This window comes from Canis lupus, chromosome 1 (assembly GCF_048164855.1).
Source record: "Canis lupus baileyi chromosome 1, mCanLup2.hap1, whole genome shotgun sequence".
NCBI classification, from domain to species: Eukaryota; Metazoa; Chordata; class Mammalia; order Carnivora; family Canidae; genus Canis; species Canis lupus.
This window is the reverse complement of record NC_132838.1, coordinates 16,381,681-16,404,665: the sequence shown is the minus strand read 5'-3', so window position 1 is coordinate 16,404,665 and position 22,985 is coordinate 16,381,681. Positions and strand designations below refer to the sequence as shown.

The 22,985-nt window shown below is 38.0% G+C and overlaps 1 long non-coding RNA gene and 1 pseudogene across 1 annotated transcript in view; both read left to right on the top strand.

Annotated features, from left to right (window-relative positions):
* Positions 1-890: 890 nt before the first annotated feature.
* Positions 891-22,985, top strand: part of LOC140612562 (uncharacterized) — a 51,916-nt gene continuing 29,821 nt past the window's right edge. Inside the window, exon 1 of the long non-coding RNA XR_012013735.1 lies at positions 891-1,218. This is a non-coding gene — a long non-coding RNA (uncharacterized lncRNA). The remainder of the gene's footprint in view (positions 1,219-22,985) is intronic.
* LOC140608464 (lathosterol oxidase pseudogene) lies at positions 19,471-20,255 on the top strand (annotated as a pseudogene).

Sequence of the window (22,985 nt, the reverse complement as noted above, 5' to 3'; positions counted from 1 at the left end):
GGTAGCTCAGCAGTTGAGCATCTGCCTTTAGCTCAGGGCATGATCTCGGGATTCATCGGGCTCCCCACAGGGAGCCTGCTTCTCCCTCTGCCTATGTCTCTGCCTCTCGCTCTCTGTGTCTCTCACAAATGAATAAATAAAATATTAAAAAAAAAAACGAAGAAATAATTTTGTAAAATAAAGAAAAGCAGAACTTGGTTGTTGCAATGCTAATTTAAGGACCATAGTGTTAAGGACCTGATCATTATTTTGATTGAAACCATGCTACGACTTCCTATCATCTTAATGAATAGAAAAATATTAATCATGTAAAATATCATATTAATTATATAAAAATATAATCCCAGTATTACTGTAAGATAATTAAAACATTTAATTTTCAGTCAAAATTTCCTTAAATCTGATGCCTCAAAAAGAGCAATAAATTTAAGTCTTGCTGAAATGCAAACATTGTTTAAAAGATCCAACTGGATGTCAGTTGTACTGACCTAACCAACAGGCATATTATTTGGTAAAACAAATATAAATTATATAAATAAAACAAACAAAAAACCACAGTATTTTCTCATTCATGATTTAATAATAATATCAATATGCAACTGTCCTAGGAGATAGCTGTGAGTTTTGCTGGGAGGGAGGATTGAAGAGGTGTACTTACCCAGGAAAGAATGCCTCACAAGGGCAGCTGAGGCACACTTAAAATTGCTGTGATTTGCCCACAAATATTCTAAGATATTCAAGATATGGTTTTAAAAAAAAAGGCACATTTAGAAGATGAATTAAGGTATTTTACAAAGGGTTTATGATGCAATGGGGGAGAGAGGAACTCTTCATTTATCCAAATGAATATTCATTTCTTGAAGATTTTTAAAGCATTGGACTAAAATTTAGCTAGTTTCTCCAAAATTCAGCTTTGGTTTGAAGTAATGACAAATGAAATCAGCCTGACTCATCTTTCAAAATGCTTCTCCATCTGTCCTTTTGCTTTAGACCTGACTGCCTCTAGCTTGGGCTCATACCTGGATGCCTGCAATCCTGAGATAAACCTGGCAGTCATTAGCACATGGTTTTTGAAGACAACGACGCAGATGAAACATTTAAGGCGGAAATATAATGTGAGGAGAGAAGCTGACCCAGAAATGAACCCCAAAGATTGCCAACACTTCTACTAGAGAAGATGATGTTAGCAAAGAAGCCTGTGAAGGAGTAGCCAGAAAGGTAGGTAGAAAGCCAGTGAATAATGTGGAAAATGGACTGAAACATCAAAAAACTTTGAGAAATATCAATAGGATTTGATAATAGAGACGTCTCGTTAAATTTGCAAGACTGGTTTTGGTGAAGCGTTGGAGGCAGAAACCAGATTGAAGTGTTTGAAAAGTGAAATCCTCTGTGAGAAAATTAAGAATGTATACATGCACAGCTCTTTTCAGGGGATATCATGGAAGGAGGGGTCCAAAGAAGTGCAAGTGGGGTATCAGAGATATAAGAACCTATTTAAATGATGAGAGAAAGCTAGAGTACAGAGCAGGGCTGAAGATTTAGTGTAGGGAAGAGATAACACACAGAATATCTAAGAGGGCAGGATCAATTTAGCTCCTGAGCACACACGAAAGGATTTGCTTTTTTGATAGGAGGGACATGGCATCAATTACAACAGCAAGAAAGAAAGGATATAAAGATGCAGTTAAATTTGTAGATTTAAGAAAGGTTTTAAAATTGACAATCTCCTTGCTCAATCAATACCTTTTAATTATAGAGTCACTTCAAAGTCTTCAACCAGACACTCAAGAGACTCCAGTATGGATTTTTAAAAAATATTATAGCATGCATCTTTATATAAATATATAAATCTAGCCAGAAAAAAGTTCCATATCCCCAAAATTCTCACCATAATTCTATCCTCCCTATTTCTTTCCAGTGTCTCCTCGTATCCGAGTTTGGTCTATCGTGCAAGCCTAGTGCAAATTCTCCCCTCAATAAAATCCCTTTACTTGTGCAGAAGCCTATACCTTAGAGGTGATGATGAGCAGATGGGGTGTTGCTCATTTAATTAAAAAATTACACTATTCATTTTAGAGTATAGATAGGTCAGAAGCCAGTAAGACTGGCTTCTTAAAGAGCTAAAGATGAGCTGGAATCTCTCAGGATGTTTCAGACGGGAGGAAAAGCTTGCTTAAACTTAGGCAAGGAGGAAAAGCTTGCTTAAACTGAGGCAAGGAGAATGGTAGAAATGGCTGGACTCGAGAGATATTCAGAAAATATAATCAATTTTATTGTATTTGTCAAAAATTGATGATAGAGTTCATGAGAGAACAAGTAGAGATGACTCCCTCTGTTCTGTTTAAAATTTGCCTAGCTGGTATTATCCACCTATATGTACTCTGTGAAGTGGAATTAGGGAAGATAATGCATTGATTTGGCCGTGGTGACTTGGGGTTCCTACTGATATATATCCAGGAAGGACCTGGAGAACTAGAACTGAGGAGAAATCCAGGCAGAGTATATAGAGGATATAGATTCGAGAATTATCACCGTCTACCACTGACTTAATTTCCACGGGCAGATGTGGTTATGTTCACTCAAAAAGAGAATGTAAAGTAAATGGTGAGCTGAACAAAGAAAAATAGCACAGAAAAACAACAACAAAAAACCCCAGGAAGGAGACTATGAATAAAGACTCAGAAATGTGGGAGGGGAATGAGGAATAATGTCAGGAAATCAAGAGAAAAGGCAGTTTTGCAGAGAATATATTAGCTAATGTTGTCGATTATTACACAAATAAGTACTAAATAGAGTTTATAGCTGATTGCCTTGACAAGGGTAATTTCAGGGGAGAGCTGAGCATAGATTTCAAGCTGCCATGGGACATAATGAAAGGACAGCCATGCTTTGGAAATAAATGTCAGTTATCAATTACCTCTGCTCCAAATACACCTTTCAATATCTGCTTTGTGATAAACGACAGAATTCCTTTAAATATGTCTCCTTTCAAGTGAGCATGATGCTAATCTTTCTCAGTAGTAGACATTGGAGGGATACTGAAAAAGGAAGGGGCTCTTTCATCGTTTTCTTTTTTTGGGATCTACAAGTAGGCTTAGTAGGTATGAAGACAGCTAGTGAAGCTTGCCCCAGCTGGTGTCCCCGCGAGACCTTGTAGCCTCAGCCTCGTGATAACCTTTCTGTAGCCCACACACCTCAGAAACCAGAGTCCTATACTCTGTGAGGGTGTCCTACAATCTCCAGTTCCAGAACTCCCACTATGACTTATATACACCTATGCCACCAGTTGTGGATCACCTGCTCCCTTCTCGCGCTCTGAAGAGTGAGTATGTTCGTTTTCTGTTGCAAATCTAACTAACTGCCATAAACTCAAAACACAAATTTGTTATCTCCAAGTTCTGCAGGTTAGAAGTCCAACACATCTCAGTGAACTAAAATCAAAGTGTCAACAAGGCTGGTTCCTTCTGAAGGGTCTCAGGGAGAATCTGTTTCTTTGTCTTTGCTAGCTCCTAGAAGCTGTCAACATTAGTTGGCCCATAGTCCCTTTATCCATCTTCAAAGTCAGTAATGGTGCATCTCTCTAACCATTCATGGGTTGCCACATCTCTCTTTGACTACAGGTGAGAAGGGTTCTTCCCTTTTGAGGACCCAAGTGACTGTATTGGGTCCACCCAGATAATCCAGGGTAATCTCTCCATCTCAAGGTCCTTCATTGAATGGCATCTTCAAAGTTCCTTTTACAGTGAATGATAAGATATTCATAGGTTTTCAGAATAAGGGTGTGGACATCTTTGAGGAGTCATTATTCTGCCTACCACAGGGACTTACTGCTATCCCAGAAACTCCAGATCAACTCTGGCCTGGCTAAACCAGCAAGCTTCTCTGCTATCTGATGGCTGAACCATACCTTCTCCAAATACATCTCAACCCCTTCCCCTACCCCCTGCTATAGCCCTCATGTGCCATTTAGAATACATCTAATTTTACATCTTACTCTTTTATCACATTCAGTACTTCTTTATATTAAACGTTTCCTATTTACCCTATTGTGTGGTTCCTATCTTCTGATTGGACCTAAACTGCTACTGTTATATTACCCAAAGTAACCTATAAATGGAAAGAAAATGCTTAAACTATAATTGGAGGGATGGAAGAAGAATCAAAAGTAATAGTTTTAGTTTGGTTTGCTTTGGCTTGGGGGAAAACAGTTCAGCATTGCAGTAAGTTGAAAGAAATAATTAATACAGACATAGGATGAAGGTACCAGAAAGAGAAATAGTCTTGAAGATGAGAGAGACTAGAATCTATTCTAGAAATTGAAAACACTGGTGTTCAATCATGAGAGGCTTTTTTAAAATTCCAATTTCCAGGCTCTATCCTCATTGTGATCTAATTGGTCTTAATTTAATTGGAGATTCTGATTTAATTGGTCTTGGGTAAAGCCTGAGCATCAGTCTCTCTGATGACTAGCAATACGGAGGCAACAATGGGGCAGCTATGGGCAACTGTGTAGACATAGAGGGCTATGAGTTCTGCTAGATGCTAATGAGTTCTGCGAGATTATCTCAGCTGTCTCTGAGAAATTGAAGGTGATGTCATATGTTGACAGTGAGGCAGAAATTGTGAAAGGGACGTTAGGCCTTTGCTGACACCCACTAAAATACCCACTCTGTGTAAAACTCAGTGTTTAATAATATGCATTCAAATCATGAAACAGTTCCTCACCTCTCAAGTAACTTGTTCTTTCAGGTGAGAGACTGAACAAAATAAATATGTGAATAAAAATACCAAGTAGAATGTGTTCAGTTTATAGGAAGTCACAAAGGGTACATTACAGGCAAAGCTTTCAAGGTATAGAACTTAAGACGTATGCCTTGAAAGGAATATAGATAGGATGAAGGCATACATTCTTGGTACTGCAAAGGATGTGCACCCCACTTCAGAGTTTCTGAGCAGATGAGCCTAGCTAGAGTGGACAGTTTAAGAGAGGACAATGAGAGAGGTTGAATATGTTGGTCAGGTCAGATTTAGTTTGTACATGAGAGCTAGATACAACAGGGTAAGGGAGGCTGTAGATACCACACTAAAGAATTTAGGCTTTCTTTTGTGGGTAGTGAAAAGCCACCCAAAGTGGTGTCTTTTGCGTCCTCCTCTCTGTCTTCAGTACTCTAGTGAGTACTGACAATGTGCTGAAAATTGCTCACGCAGCCTCACGTGGGGTCCCAGTGACATGAGGCATGGTTTTGAGTACATAATTAAGCAAAACATGTTACTGAATACAAAATATATACTTCAGAATACCATAGGTCAAAACACAATGTAAACACTTAAATACAGTTAAAGGTTATAGGAATGTGGAGAATGCTTTGAAATATCACATAATTTCCCCCTTCTCATACAGTGTTTGTTTTTCTCCTTCAGTTATTCCACATACAATAGACCATGAAGTTTGCTACCTTTCAAAAAGGAAAACAGACACAGCCAAAGCAGTGACGTTAGTCTAGCCTTCACCAGCCTTTTGGAAATCAATCACGATTTTTTTTTTATGCCCAGTCTTTTAAGAGAGAATTGATACCCATATTAAGAACAAAACTGGGGCAGCCCTGGTGGCGCAGCGGTTTAGCGCCGCCTGCAGCCCAGGGCGTGATCCTGGAGACTCTGGATCGAGTCCCACCTCAGGCTCTCTCTGTATGATGCCTGCTTCTCCCTCTGCCTGTGTCTCTGCCTCTCTCTCTCTGTCTCTATGAATAAATAAATAAAATCTTAAAAAAAAAAAGAACAAAACTCAGAGGACTCCCCAAAGAATCAATGCTGAGATGGCAGTGGGGTGAGGTGGGGGGCAGGGGAGAGGACAGACAAGATCTTATTTCTGTTATTTAAGAAGTTCTGACTGACAGCAAGAAAACCATTTCCCTGGGACTATGATGGAGAAGAGGGACAGAAGGGTTGAGATAGAAGAGTCACAATTTTTAACAGTAAGGATAGAAATCTCAGTTGGGATGGAATAAAAACACATCTAGATACGTTTGGATGAATCTCCCCATACCTGGCCTAGGAAGAGTATAGGCCTTTCAAAGGAGTTCTACATTTGAAGCATTATATATAACATGCTACCAAAACCAAAGAGCAGAAATAGGATTAAGGTTTGGGTAGGTGAGCCTGGAAGCAGCCTTACCTTTCTGGTTTTGGTAAGAGCAGTGATCATCAGGGTAAGCTTGCCCCTGATGTACAGATAAATTTCCAAGGGCCATGGTATTTGAAGGTTTAATGTAAGATTTCCAGATGTTTGACTGCCAAATGTATTCCTTTCAAAATTTTACTGGTCTGAGAACTCACCAAGAATTCACTCCTTCTCTTTTTATGACAATTCTTCCATTTTACAAAATGAGAACATAGTCTTTGGCACATTGCCCCAGTTGTAAGAACCTATGTGACACAAATCAAAGAGACAGTCTGAAAGATTGGTAATGTCTGTTGAGAAAATAAATGCCTCTAATAACGAAAATAAAAAGATTATTTTTTAAGTCAGGTGGTTATCTGTTCTTTATGTTCAAAAATTCAGGTAGACTCTATAGAACTGTCAACTGTTAAATCATTAAAAATAATCATGATTAGAGATAGCTTTGTGAAATTTGGCTTATAACCAGGAAAGACACAAAACAATTGGATGGCATTGCTATCATAAAACTACTATCATTCCCATAAACTTATGTATGGGCAAGATTTCCAAACAATGAGTAACATGGATTATTAGTCTCATTTCATTCAACGTTCATCAATAAATTCTTGAGATAATTGGAAGAATCCTCATTTCTCTCAATATGGAATGGATTCTAAATGAAATTTTACCTTTTTATTTAATAAATATGCATTAAATTTGGTAATATATTTAGGCTCCTTAGATTAACTAGGTACTATTAATAATGGAATTGATAAAAATGAAGAAACTTTTTTTAAGATTTTATTTATTTATTCATGAGAGACACACAGAGAGAGAGAGAGAGAGAGAGGGGCAGAGATACAGGCAGAGGGAGAAGCAGGCTCCATGCAGAGAGCCCAATGTGGGACTCGATCCCAGGTCTCCAGGATCACGCCCTGGGCTGAAGGCAGCGCTAAACCACTGAGCCACCCGGGATGCCCAAAATGAAGACACTTATTGTTTTAAATTTAGAGTTTATGGTCACAGACACTAAAACAAAACAAAACAAAACAAAAACAAAAACGAAACCACACCAATTTTAATAACATTTTATAGAAAACATCATAGACTGAATCAGATTTCAGATTTTACAACACTAATGCATAAAAATCATCATAAAACCTAAATATCATAAGCAGTAAGCATGTATTTGTCCACTCATCTGGAGCAGCTGGAGGTTGGCTTGGTGACCGCCATCAGGTGTCTTTCACTCTCCAGTAGACTAATTCTGGCAGTAGCAGAAGAGAGAAGACAATCCCCAACTCTCAGGAGTTGTATAAGCCCCTACGTCACACTTCCCAGCATCACACTGGCCAAAGCAAGTCACACAATCAATCCCATAGTCAAAATGGGAAGGTGGAACAAAGCAACACGGCAAAGGTGGGTGAAGTGTTAGGGCCATTTCTACAATCTACTACAGCGTGATAACTAAAAGACTTTCAAGTATTAAAATATATAAGAAGAAATTCTAAAGGGGAAGTGAAATGCAAACATGAATTGAAGAAGTAAAGGGCCAAGGTGGAATTTGTGACTTTTCAAGAGTCTGTTCAGTGTTTTTAATATGGATGATGGTGAGTATCCAATCATTATGGATTCAATTACGCTGGATATATTTTTAAAAGTGATGCAGCAGTTCTATTTTAAAATGTCAATATTTATAACATACTAAACTTACATTCTTTGCAACTATTTAAATTTATGATGAAACTGAACTAAAAATGTGTGAGCAGTATATAGATTTCCAACAATATTTTAGGGGTGTGCAAGCAAAATAAATTAAATTCCATTGATATTGAATTTCCAGAACCCAAGGAGAGTGTGGGATTTCTCAAAGATAGAGAAGTGGAAGAGGCCTGAGTCATATCAAAGCTCATGTTTGGGAATCTCATAAAAAGAGGTAATAATACTAGCTGGAAACTTGTGGTAGAGTGTAGCCTAATCTATTTTGGTTAAGACTTGTGTATCCTATGGGGAGACCCTATACTAAGTCAAAATAGAAATTTCTGTATTAGACCTTAGGTTTGGGTATACAACTCATAGGGTGATTACAGGATTGTGATAGGAAGTGACGACATGGCCTCATAGATTGGTAGTCAGAAAAGATAAACACAAGGAAGTCTCATCATGGAACCATATCCTCTTTTTAAGATTAAGAACTGTTACTTGTATCATTTACCAAATCATATACCAAAGTTCAAACCAGTTCACTTCAGCAAATCAGGTCAGGAAAGGCATTGAATAAACAAGCCAGATCATGTCACAGTGGATACAATGAGGGTTGAAGCTAATGGCTTAGAACCCAGAATGCATAGCAACTTGACCAGAGGACAGCATAAAGATCAGATACCCAGCCACCCCTCCCTGTACTGGGGGTTATCTTAGATTACCCACATCCAGGCAGCATCTTGGGAAGGAGAAGGGGTGAGGGAGATTCCTTAAGAAGTAGGTTACCTTCTGATACATGACCCACAAAAGAGAATGAGATGTTTTAATTTAAAAAGATTAAGTGGTTTCTGACAACCATATGAATGTATGCTTAAGAGCAAGATGTAATCCATTATAGGAAAACTCATGCTCTGGATCTAAGTTGTGGTGTCCTTACATTGACTTGGCCACAAATAACAATGATATTTATGAATACAGAAAACTATGTATATTATAAAAAGCCAAGCAAAATTTAAATAGTCTATTTTAAGTAACCATTTAGATATATTTTTTAAAGATTTTATTTATTCATTCATGAGAGACACAGAAAGAGAGAGAGAGAGAGAGAGACAGAGACACAGGCAGAGGGAGAAGCAGGCTCCATGCAGGGAGCCCGACGTGGGACTCGATCCCAGGACTCCAGGATCACACCCTGGGCCGAAGGTAGGCACTAAACCGCTGAGCACCTGGGCTACCCCCATTTAGATATTTTAAGATTAATTGTATAGTACTTTCTTTTGTATCTTTAAAAGTATTTGAATCTTTGATACAAACAAGAGAATACGTGTATTAACTCAAGAAAACAGTATCAATATAAAGTAACTTAGAAAAAAAATATGTAGATTTGGGGGTAAAAATCCTCCATGGACATAAGAAATTTCTTATCAAGTCATTATAATTTATAATATCTTGATTATAAAATACTTTCATGTACTCATTTTACAAATGTGTAGCATCTAGTTTTGATGGAAAAACTAAGTTACGCCAGTATTGAGATTTAATCCTGTCTGAAGCAAGCAAATTAACTAAATGATTTCTCAATTTTCCTTCCAAGTCCTATGATTTAATGAGGTTATGTGAAAGATGACTAAACACAAAATGTGTGGACGGGCTGTCAGCAGTGAGTGTTCTCCCATAGAGATGAGGCTTCAGAACTTCCAGAGTAAGGGACATGTGACCCTTTGCTGAAGGACTGGGGCTCATTACATGTATTCATGAGGTTTTTACCAAAACCCATTAAAGCAATTGCTTAGACCTCTTTGTTGTGAGGTCAGAAAAACAGGCCAGGAAATGGCTTGAAGTGTTCTCCAGGACTGGCTTCCAGAAGAGACCCAGGAGTGGATATGCTGGGGTAAATGACTAACAGGTCTGTGTCAGTCACGGTCCAATCAAGAGACAGGAATCAGAACAGCTTTTGTAACAGAGAGAATTCAATATGGAAATTAAGTTGGCGGAAATAATTGTTAACTATATTAACTGAAAAGGCAAATAAAACCAAGAGCCCTAAGACATGATGGAGGGAGCACCTGTAGCAAGCAGTGACCACAGCCCCGGCTGTGATACCTCCAAGGTATCTTACAGAGGGGCTGTTAGGGGCTGAAAAATCAGACTTCTCAGGAGGGTACACTGATCCTCTGGTGCTGGTTTGGCAAGTGGTACATAAATTCCAAAACAGAGTTAATTGCTGCCTCCCCAAGGAACTGCTGCTGTTGGGGTGAAGAAGTAATACTAAGGGAAGTGGGGAGATGCTTAAGGATACAAACTAGTAACTAGTAGATAAATCAGGCCTAGAGATGGAACGCACAGCACAGTGATTACACACAACAATACTGTAATGTAAACCTCAAAGTTGCTAGGAGACTGGGGCTTAATTTTCCCACCACAAAAAAGAAACGATGCTTACGTTACATTAACTAACACAACAGTGGTAATCATACTACAATATATGCATGTATCGAATCGACGTTATACACTTCAATGTTATATGTCAATTATATCTCAATAAAAACACATTAAAGAAAGAAGTGTGAAACGAAGAGGACAAGTCACTCCTTTCTCCTTCAGCTTTGTGGTCTGCGTCTGGCATCCCTGTTGGCAGTCTTGCAAGGAGCTAACTGCAGAGCAGAAATGTGTTTTGCAGAGTCCCAGCTCCAGCACGACGAAGCAGAGCATGGAAGCGTGAGTTTGAAGCTAAACACCAGGAGCTTAACAGTTGGGACAGATTTAAAAAAATAAGAACAGCCATTTATTTGTCTAATCTACAGAAAACAAATGTATGAAAGCGTGCATCTAAAAGACAACTAAAAAATATCCGAAAATGATTAAAACGGTAAAGCCCTAACATTTATATGAAATTATCTTTGTAAAGAACACATACTTCAGAGTTGTAAAAAGTACAAGCTGCTGCTGAGCACACTTCGTATCTTTATACTTAGAAAAAGATGCTGATATGGAGGGGTGAAAATTCAGATGGTTGGTTCAAAATGTATTTGGGGCTCAGTCTCACTCTTCCAGAGTGAGTAGAAGGGATGCTGATATCATACCAGTCTTGGCTCACTCAGATTGTCCAGCTCAGGAGCTATTTTGGGGGGCACTAAGCAGCAGTACACAGAATCATTCTGATTATTCAGATAACACCTAATGAGCAAAACAACTGTCACTGAGCCTATCAGAAGCTGACAACCCATCCCAAAAACTTACGGTAAGCGTTAACGTAGGACTGCCACAGAGCTGTGCTGTGATCACATCTATGATGGCTCTCTTTAGAAATGACCTGGTGCCCATCTGGAAAACACAAGAGGGCATGGACACTGGAAAGTGTGTTGTGAATGTTTTCTTTTCCCACCCTGGTGATAATTCTCTTTCACTTTTCTCTACTGTTCACACCACAAACCACATGCCAAAGAGGGTTAGATCCAAACAAAGAGTAAGAAAGTATGCTCTACAAAGAAATGACAACATTCTTTCCAGACTTACGAAGACACTGAAAGCTAAAAGTTAAGAATCTTTCCAAAAATCATAGACCTAAAACTACGACAGGATTATAGGACTATAATCCACTGACCCTTAATCGACAATAATTTCCACTGCATAATGTCAATGTCACCTCCCTAATATCAGGATAAATAGTTTTAGAGATACCTTGAGGTATGCTGGATATAAATTAGAATTATTCCATAAGATAAGGCAAAGTCTAAATTGGATGCTGCCATGACATGAGCCATTTCCACTTCTAGGTGACCGCATACTGATAGGACAAAGAAGCCCCGGTAACTAGTAGAGCTCATCAGCTATCTCTGTCCCCAGAACTACATGCTTCACTCTGGCTGAATTAATAAACATTGACTTACAGAAGGTGTATTATCAGATGCCATTTTCAGAGTACACAGGGATTAGGAGAACTTGTAATTCATTTAACAAAACCATCACCAGTTTCTAGAGTACCACGTATATGGGAAGGGCTGAACTAATAAAATGAAAAGGACATAGTCCCTATCACCCAAGAATTCATATTCTCATTGAGCCATCATATCAGATCAAGAAGATCTATAAAGTATCAACTGTTACATGAAGATAGACACAAAATGCCATGAAACGTAGAGAGAGAACATGAGAAATCTGTGTCATCCCTACACAGGAACGAACTCTTCTTCTCATTTTTTTTTTCAGTTGTAACACATATCAAAATCAATGTTAACCCCCATAATCAAACAGCACACAATAACTCCCCAAATTATTAGAAATTCCTTTCTTTAGTTTCATAATAGCTAATATCATTTACAAGTAGCAGACTTTCAAAACTAACTCAGGTTCACACACAAATATTGAAATTAGTTTGGGTAAACCACTTACAACAACAATGCCATCCATTTATAAGGCCTTTTCCGAGTGTTCAGTGGCACAAAATATACTGCAGACACGTCAGCGTTTTTGTATATGTGAGAGGGAGAGAAGAATCAATGAAGGCTTGTAAGGCTCTGGCAAAATGCAGTGACATGACAGGTTACATGAGAAAAGAGGCTCAGACAGAATAATAATAATAATAATAATAGGAATAAGTGACCCGTCTGGAAAACCCACTTTATCTTATGTACTATGGTTTTCTTCTATCTACCAGAGACCTAAAGCATACCAAAAACAGATGATGGGGAAATTTTTAAAAATATATATAATAGTTATAGAAATTAGCAAGCATTTGTTAGGTAAATCTCTAAGCCCCATCACATAGATATTGTCAGTATATAATAAAAATGATGACAGTCTTCATTGCTCCTAGGTCTCTCTTTTCTCTCTCCCTCTCCTCCTCTCCCTCTCTCTCATAGTTCACTTAAAGTACACATCAGCCTGAAGGCAGAAAATTCTGCATGTTGAAATGCCAGAATAACATCATGAATACACCTTTGCCCATTTCATACCAGCATATCAGAGCTGAGCCTCTGTTTTCCAAAAATCAGGAACAGGAGGATTATTTCCAGTGGATTACATCTGAGCCAGAAGGACTAACAGATTCTAAAGAAGAGAGAGAACCCAGCAACAATTTAAGATCTGTTGGTGAGTCAACCTACACAAATCCTCTGTCACATAAAATCTCCATGTCTGTCCCCAGCAAGGGGCCTTGAAACTGCTGCTACTCTAGAGATATTCACAAACACATCAGTTTGAATCCTTGACAATTGCCTTCTTGATGTCTGCTTTCAATAAGCTCTTAAATAATTTGTTTATCACTTGGGCCATTTGGTGATAAATGGAGTTTATTCAGTGTGTCCTCTAATTAATTAGTTTGCTTTCCATGCTATTAATGGAGGCACAAGTATATCCATTAGCCCTTTGGGAGTTCTCTTGCACACAGCCTTTGAAAAAGGAGTGTTGCACAACCTCTAAGGTGCTGACTCTTGGTAACGTGGTTTGGGCTGCAACAGGAAGTGGGAGATTCTCCCAGGTGATCAGGTTTTCCTTTTAGCCCAAAAGGGAAATTAAATATTCGCAGGATTGTGTTTCTTTTGAAGTGGCTGTAGTTTCACTGCAATTTCCATCCGACGCAACGTGCATTTTGTCAGGCTGAGGTTCAGCCGTTAGGTTGCTAATTAAGTTAACAAGTGCTGTGTGCTGCTTAATTTGGCAACAAGCTATCCTACAGATTGCTCAATAAGAAAAGCAGTATTTCCGTAATGATTCTGTTTTTTAGCTTGGAATTAAGCTAAAAACGATAATGATCCCTATGAAGGGACATCTGATGCATGTGTTCAAAATCAGAAAAGGAGAATACGCCTTTTTCCACAATGGACACTCACACCTTTTATTTACACATTTACTGCACAGTGTAGCTGAAATAGGAGTAATTGCCTGTGTACATTTTTAATTCATCATAATTCAAATAAAACGTGTTTCTCTGCTCAAATTCCTTCTTCCAGCTGTCATTTTGCCCAACTGCAAATTGACTTTTAGTAATGAATTCCACTGCAGTGAGCTAATTGTGGGTGTGATTTATTTTCTTTTTATCCTCGGTTGAAGCGCCTCTCCTTCAGTTGTAGGGGTTAAAAAAGAAATTCGGTGGTTCATTCATTCAATAGATATTTACTGAGCATCTATTGTGTGTCAGATATTGCACTAGGCTCCAGGGACTCGGAGGAAAAATTATGCCTAAGGGAGGATCTCAACAGAGGTTCTCAAAGAATAACCATCTATTTATTCCACCTAAGAAAACAGTTTGGGAAGGAATATTCCTAGACTAAGATCTTGGAGACCAGCACTCCGGTGTATGCTGTATAAATATACCTAAACTCAGTCACTAACCAATGAAAGAAAACGAAATAAGCAAGTTGTCTAATCTCTCTGGGCCTCATTAGTTCATTTATAAAGTGAAAGGGAATGGCTTACTTGTTAAAGTCCCTTCCGGCAGGTTTCTTGAATAATCCAAAGTCTCTCATGACCTATACTCAACCAAATGCTATTTCCTCAACCTAGAGTTCCTTTCTCCTTCCCTCTTTTATTTCTGCATACTAAAAGATTACTCAGTGAAGTCTGTAGTCTACTTAATTGAATTGTATCAGTGTCAATTTCCTAGTTTTGATTAATGTACTAGTTCTATAACAGGTACCATTAAGAGAAGCTGGGCAAGGAGTACATTGGATCTCTCCATGCTATTTTTACAACTTATGAGTCTGTAATTACTTAATACTAATAATACTAAAAAGATTTTCAAAAAATACCACACAACCCATCTCAAAACCCCACAACCTTTCTCAAAAACAAAATTAAAACTGAAATCAATCTCTTCTTCCCTTACTTCTATTATAACATCTTGACTGCCTTAGAGTTAGTTACAAATCCACCTGCCTCTCTGGATTTTCCACCCCAAAAGGTAGAGCTGCATCATATTTATCTTTGCATCCTCCACAGACCTTACGATATTTGCTTTTCTAACCCAGGTTCATTCAATTAAATTCAACAAACTAGGTTCAAAACACTGGTTAAAACATTTCCTTACCTCTCTTGTCTCATCAGGGAAGCTCTGCCTTACATTCTGCTTTCCTTTAGTGGCGTGCAACCTGATCTGTATGCAGAACGTGTGTAGGCATAGCATTCACATACTCATTTTTCCAAGGTGCCTAGGAGTAAAATGTGACTGGTAGTAACACCCACATGGATACCAAGGACAAAGGGAGTTAATTAACCAGTGGTGGCGGAATATAGTACATAAATAATGGAGCATGACAGAAACAAGGGTTACGTTATATAAATTTTTAGGTCCTGCAATAGCCTGTTCTGGATTTGATTTTCAAATGGAAGACAGTTAAAATACAGAACACTTCTATTTGGTTCTAAAGATGCTTTCACTAAGGCTTTTTGAGATCTTGAGACTCCAACATTGAAACATACATATATAACGCAAACACCTGTAGATTAACATAAGAAGGGGCTCCAAAGGATCATTTCTACCCACTTATGATTTATATTTTGTAAAAGTTGCTAGCAGTTGGGATCAGCCATCTGTAGCTGCTAAGATAAAGACAGATATGCCTATAAAGTTTACAGCTTGTTAAACAGAGATCATCGTAAATTATTAAAATGTAATTTCAGTAAAGTTAAAATTGAATTAAATTAAAAAATTAAGTCAATGGCAACCATTCTTTGAGAATATAGGTAAGCTATTGAAAGAAAAAATCCTAAGTGTATCCAGGATAGAACACCGTAAAAGCTAATAAAATTTTTGAATTGTTTTTAATGTAGGTATTTGTGCTTGACTTTGCCTCTAGGAATAACTGATGGATGTCTTGAAATATTCAATTATGTATAAATAGACAGAATATAATATCTAATCATTAGTCATTTTCCCCACATGGTGGGTATAAATATAAATTCCACTTGGGCAAAAATTTACATTAAAAAACAAAAAATATTTTACTGTTTATCTACTTTACTTGAATACCAATTAAATTATAAAATTTGTTTTATGATTTTAAAAGCTTATATAATATATGACTTTTATAACTTATGTAAGATAAATTATATTTTAAAACATATATAATTTTTATAATTTCTTTAAAAAACTTTTATATTAGCAGTTGTTCCTTTATCTTTGATCAAAACATGTAACCGTGAAACTTAGACATATATACAAAAGTTGCTCATCTGACAAATTGGACCAATGTGACAAATGTGTCCAAAACAATGAATATAATTAAGTCCACTGATTTCTTTACTAATTTGAGCTATTTGGGTGACCTCAATAAAATAAAGAGGTACCATACTAGATATATTAAAACACAACGTAGATTAGGTTTTGTAAATTAAAATTGATAGGAGTCAAATCAGAAAGCTAAAGAACTAAAATAGAATGGCCATTTTTATGCCAATATTAACAGCCAACAGGAAACAAAGCATGATCTCCACCACTACAAGTACTTGTTTATATGAGTCATTAGTTATCTGAAAAGCTGTCTTAAAAGTCACAAGCTACGTGACTTCTGTGGTAAGCAAGGTAATAGCACTCTAAATATGCCCATGCTCTAATCCCCAGAACATGGGAATATATTATGTTATATGACAAGGAAGAATTAAAGTTGCAAATATAAGTGAGGATGCTGATGTCCAGACTGAAAAATAGAAAGATTACCCAAGAGGGCCTGGTGTGGGCCCAACAAAATCACCACGGTCATCAAAAGTGGAAGAGGTAAGAAGAGTTAGTATCAGAGTGAAGTGATGGGAGAGAGACTCAAGCAGTCAAGGCCGGCTTTGAAGATGGAAGAGGCCACAAGCCAAGGAATGCAGGTGGACTCGAGAAGCTGGAAAAAGTAAGCAAAGGGATGTCCTTAGAGCCTCCAGAAGGAACACAGCTATGCTGATACCTTGATTTTAACCCAGTGAGAGCCATTTTAGATTTCTGACTTTCAACCCTATAAGATAATAAATATGTGTTGTTTTTAAGCCATTAAGTCTATGGCAATTTGTCACAGCAGCAATAAAAACGAATACAACTACACTTCCAGTTTCTGGCTCTGCACATAAGGAGACTTGAAGCTGCAAAGTAGCAAAAAGCTGAGCAAATGGATATATCAACAAAATTCTAGGATACATAAGAGAGGTGAGGGACACACAGCAAATCACTACCCCAGTGATTGGAAAGACCTAGAGCAAATATAGAGAATAACAATTTCCTGAAATAGAGGCTAACAAGTAGAAACTGCCTGCCTCAGGAGCCAGTTTTGGGGAAGGAAAACCTGAACTGTAACTGACACGTTGCTGGAGGCTCAGTGTAGATGAGTCTGAGAGTTAGAAGCCCTATGGAGACCTAGTCATCAGGAGGCCCCATAACTTCATGGGATTTACCGGTAGGGGCCTGAACAGGTTCCTACAGTAAATCTCTAATAAAAATGCCCCTGTGTGTCCAAAAGGGGTGTTTGAGAAGATGAATCATTTTGAAATACACCAGAAGATACTGTTCTTCTTAACAAACCTGCTCTCGGTGGAAACTAGTTAAGCAGAGTCTGATATGCTGGTATATCATCAGAGCATACCAAAAGGCCAAAAGGCCAATTTGAAAAGACAGAGAAAGCATCAAAACCAGATATGGCATGGATGTTAGAATTATTGGACCAGGACTTTAAAATGTTATGATTAATATGCCAAGGGCTCTAATGGATAAAGTAAACAGCATGTAAGAACAGATAGGTAATGTAAGCAGAAAGAGGGAAATCCTCAGAAGGAACCAAAAGGAAGTGCTAGAGAGCAACAACACCAGAACATAAATAAAGAATGCCTTTGATGGGATTGCTAGTAGACTGAACAGAGTCTGCACTTAAGGATACCTTAACAAAACCCTCCAAAACTGAAAAGCAATATAAATAATAGTGAAAGGGAATAGAGGGGAAGGGAGAAGAAATGGGTAGGAAATATCAGAAAGGGAGACAGAACATGAGAGATTCCTAACTCTGGGAAACGAACTAGGGGTGGTGGAAGGGGAGGTGGTGGGGGGTGGGGGTGATTGGGTGACGGGCACTTAGGGGGGCACTTGACGGGATGAGCACTGGGTGTTATTCTGTATGTTGGCAAATTGAACACCAATAAAAAATAAATTTATTATTAAAAAAAACTGAAAAGCAAAGAGAACAAAGATGGAAAACAAAACACCATAACAGAATATCTCAGGACTGTAAGACAGCTATGAAAGAGAACCTATGCATAGTGGAAATATTGGATGGAGAAGGAAGAGAAAGGAATAGAAGAAATTCTGTGCAAACAATAATGATTGAGAATTACCTTAAAGTAAGTCAGACACCAAAACACAGATTCAGGAAGCTCAGAGGACACCTAGCAGAATTACTGCCCCAAAAACTACACCCAGACATATCACTTTGAAATTAAAGAGAAAATCTTGAAAAGCCCTGAAAAGAGGTGGAGGGAAACCTTACCTACAGAGGAACAAAAATAAGAATTACATGCAACTTCTCCAGAAACCATGCAAGCAAGAAGAGAGTAGAGTAGGAGGTGCCTGGGTGGCTCAGTAGGTTAAATGCCCAAGCCTTCATTTTGGCTCATGATCTCTGGGTCTGGGATCGAGCCCCGTGTCAGGCTCTGTGCTGGTCATGGAGCCTGCTTAAGAGTCTCTCTCTCTCTCTCTCCCTCTCCTTCTATTCCTCTCCCCATAAAAGGGAGAGAGAGAGAAAGTACAATAAAATATACACAGTACAGACATGCTTTTATTTTATTGTTCTTCACAGATACTGTGTTTTTCACAAATTGAAGGTTTGTGGCCACTGCACAGAGCAAGCCTGTCAGTGCTATTCTTCCAACAGCATTTTGCTCATTTCATGTCTCTGTGTCACATTTTGGTAACTCTTGCAGTATTTCAGACATTTTCATTATTATTATATTTGTTATGGTGATCTGTGATCAGTAATCTTTGATGTTACTATAGCAATTGTAGGGTGCCGCCGATTGTGGCCATATAAAACAGCAAACTTCATTGATAAATGTTGTATGTGTTTTGACTGCTCTACTGGCTGACCTCCCCCCCCCCCCCCCATCTCTCTCCCTCTCCTCTGGCCTTCTTACTTGCCGAGACGCAAGAATATTAAAATTATGCCAATTAATAACCCCACAATAACCTCTAAGTGTTCAAGTAAAAGGAAGAACCACCCATCTCTCACTTTAAAAGCTAGAAATAATTAAGCTTAGTGAAGAAGGCATGTCAAAAGCTGACACAGGCAGTAAGTTGGGCCTCTTACACCCAGCAGTGAGCCAAAAAAGGGAAAAGTTCTTGAAGAAAATTAAAGTGCTACTCCAGTGAACATGTGAATGATAAGAAAGCAAAACAGCCTTATCGCTGATTTGGAGAAAGTTTTAGTGGTCTGGATAGAAGATCAAACCAGCCACAGCATTCCCTTAAGCCAAAGCCTAATCCAGAGCAAAGCCTTAACTCTCTTCATTTCTGTGAAGGCTGACCAGTGAGAAATCTGCAGAAGAAAAGTCTAAAGTTGGCAGAGGTTGGATCATAAGGTTTAAGGAAAAAGGGCATCTTACAATCCCACAGAGACTGAATCTGCAGACCCTCTTTAGGAGCTAAGATGGATCTTGTGCTCAGTTTTGCAGATTATTATTTTTTTACGCCATACCTCTATCCAGCCTGATGGTCCGAGGATGACCTCTTCTGATAAACTATTAGTCTCCAGATCAAGTAACAAATCTTGGTGCTTATATACTTTATTTCATCTTTGCAACACTGAGTTATTATTTTGTCTGTGATCATTTATTAATGAAGCATCCATGATTTTTTAAAAATAAAGTCTATAGAGAGATTACATTTATTGTCCAATTACTGCCATAATTTAATAGTCCCACTGTTTCATTGTTTCTCCTAGAGTTGAGAGATTACAGCAAACTATATGATGACCCTGGAGAGTTTTCAGGTGGCTGGTTTGGGCTCATTGTTAGTATACTCCCCCTCCTCTTTTTCACTGATATGCTGATCTACTGGATTCATAGAGGCCTTCATCATAGAACTTGTGTATAAGCACATATACAAACCAAATCATCTCTGGAAGATTCCTACTCCATTTGCAAGTCATGCTTTTCACCCTTTGGATGGCTTCCTTCAGAGTCCGCCTTGCCATATAGACTCTTTCATCCTTCCATTACACAGGTAGTTTATTTCAGTTTGTACATCTTGATCAATATCTGGACAATTTCCATTCATGATGGCAATTTCCATGTTCTCCAAATCTTAAAGACATTTATTAATGGCTCAGCCCATCATACAGACCACCACATGTTATTTGACTATAATTATGGACAGCACAAGGACAGGCTGACTCTCTTGTTAGGGGCTGTTGCAGTTGGTAACTTCCAGTAGAATGTTCATTTGCCATTTTGAAAATCTTAGGGCCCTTAAGAATTATGGTTTACAATATGGTTTGTATTTTAAGCCCACTGTTGAGAGCTACCACTCAGAAAAAAAATATTCCTATCAAAATATTACTGTTCGCTGACAATGCACCTGGTTACCCAAAGCTCTGATAGGGATGTATGAAATTAATGTTGTTTTCATGCCTGCTAACACAATATTCATTCTGCAATCAACAGATCAAGAAATAATTTTGACTTTCATGTCTCATTACTTAAGAAATACATTTCATAAGGCTATAGCTGCTATAGATAGTGATTCCTCTGATGCATCTGGGAAAAGTACATTAAAAATGTTCTACAAAGTACTCATCATTCTAAATCCCATTAAGAACATGTGTAACATCTGTGATTCATAGGAAGAGGTCAAAATATCAGCATCAATAGTTGTATGGAAGAAGTTGATTCCAGCCGTCATGGATCTGAGGGTTCAAGACTTTAGTAAAGAAAGTATGAGCAGATGTGGTGGAAATAGCAAGAGAACTAAATTTAAAAGTGCAGCCTAAAGATGTAACTGAATTGCCACAATCTAAGGATAAAACTTTAGGGGATGAGAAGCTGCTTCATATGAATTAGCAAAGAAACTCTGACAAATGAACAAAGAAAGTGGTATTTTGGGGGATCCCTGGGTGGCTCAGCGGTTTAGCGCCTGCCTTTGGCCCAGGGCATGATCCTGGAGACCCAGGATTGAGTCCCGCATCAGGCTCTCTGCATGGAGCCTGCTTCTCCCTCTGCCTGTGTCTCTGCCTCTTTCTCTCTCTATGTCTATCATGAATAAATAAATTAAAAAGAAAGAAAGTGGTATTTTGAAATGGAATCTACTCCTGGTGAAGATGTTGTGAAGACTGTTGAATTGACAACAAAGCATTTAGAATATTACCTAAACTTAGTTGATAAAGCAGCAGTAGGCTTTGACAGGATTGAATCCAATTTTTAAAGAAGTTCTACTGTGGGTAAATGCTATCCAACAGCTTTACATGCTACAGAAAAATCATTTGTGAGAGGAAGAGTCCAATGATGCAGCAAACTTCATTGTTGCCTTATACTAGGAAAATCGCTACAGCCACCAATCCTCAGCAACCACCACCCTGGTCAGCAGCTATCAACATCCAGGCAAGAACCATCATGAGCAAAAAGATTACAACTCACTGCATAATCTACCTCTGTGCTTTTTTTTAAAAAAAATATTTTATTTATTCATGAGAGACACACAGAGAGAGGCAGAGACATAGGCAGAGGGAGAAGCAGGTCCATACAGGGAGCCCAATGCGGAACTTGATCCTGGGACTCACAGCATACCTTCATGTGGTGTGTATTTATATCCATGTACATGCACATATATACATACATACACATACACACCTAGGGAATGAAGGCAAATGTGAACATGGCAAAATATTAAAATACATAATGCTAGTGCAGAGTGCATGCTTAATAGCCTATAGTTTAAATATAACTTTTATATATACTAGGGAATCAAAAAAATCATTCGACTTGCTTTATTGTGATATTTGCTTTATTGCAGTGGTCTGGTACTGCAAAATCTCCAAGGTATGCCTATATACACGATGACCAAGTGGGACTTATCCCAGGTAGGCAAGCCTGGTTCAACATTCAAAAATCAATTAATGTAAGCCAACACATCAATATGTTAAAAAAGAAAGTGACATGAACATACCGATAGATGCAAAAAAAGCATTTAACAAAATCCAACACCCATCCATGGCAAAAACTCTCAGTAGACTAAGAATATAGGGAAATTTCCTCGACCTAAAAAAGAAATAACCACAAAAACCTACAACTACTGTCATACTTAATAGTGAGAAATGCAAAGCTTTCCCACTAAGTTTAGGTACAATGCAAAGATGTCTCCTTTCACCACTCCTTTTCAACATCATACTGAAGTCCTAGCCAGTGCAATGAGATAGAAAAAAAAGAAGGAGGAGAAGAAGGAGGAGGAGGAAAAGAAGGAGGAGGAGGAGGAAAAGAAGGAGGAGGAGGAGGAAAAAGAGGAGGAGAAGAAAGAGAAAAAAGAGGAGGAGGAGGAGAAATAAAAGATATACAGACTAAGAAGGAAGAAACACACCACCTTTATTCACAGATGATCATGATCATCTACATAGAAACTCTAAAAGAGTTGACCAGGGCGGGGGGTGGGGGTGACTGGGTGACAGGCACTGAGGTGGGCACTTGACGGGATGAGCACTGGGTGTTATTCTATATGTTGGCAAATTGAACACCAATAAAAAATAAATTTATAAAAAGAACGAAAATAAATAAAATAAAATAAAATAAAATAAAATAAAATAAAATAATAAAATAAAATAAAATAAAATAAAATAAAATAAAATAGTTGACCAAAAATTCCTGGAACTAATAAGAGTTATAGCAATGTTGTAAGACAGAGGTTTAACATACATAATCCATTGATTTCCTCTATGCAGAAATGAACATGTGAAATTTGAAACTAAAAACACAATACCAATTATATTAGTACCACCTAAAATGAAGTACCTAGGTATAAGTTTGACAAAAATGTGTACAATATCTATATGAGGAAAGCTGCAAAACTCTGATGAACAAAATCTAAGAACTAAAGAAATGAAGAGATATTCCACATTGTTGAAGAGGAAGACTCAGTGTTATCAAGATGTGAGTTCTCCTTAACTTGATCTATCTA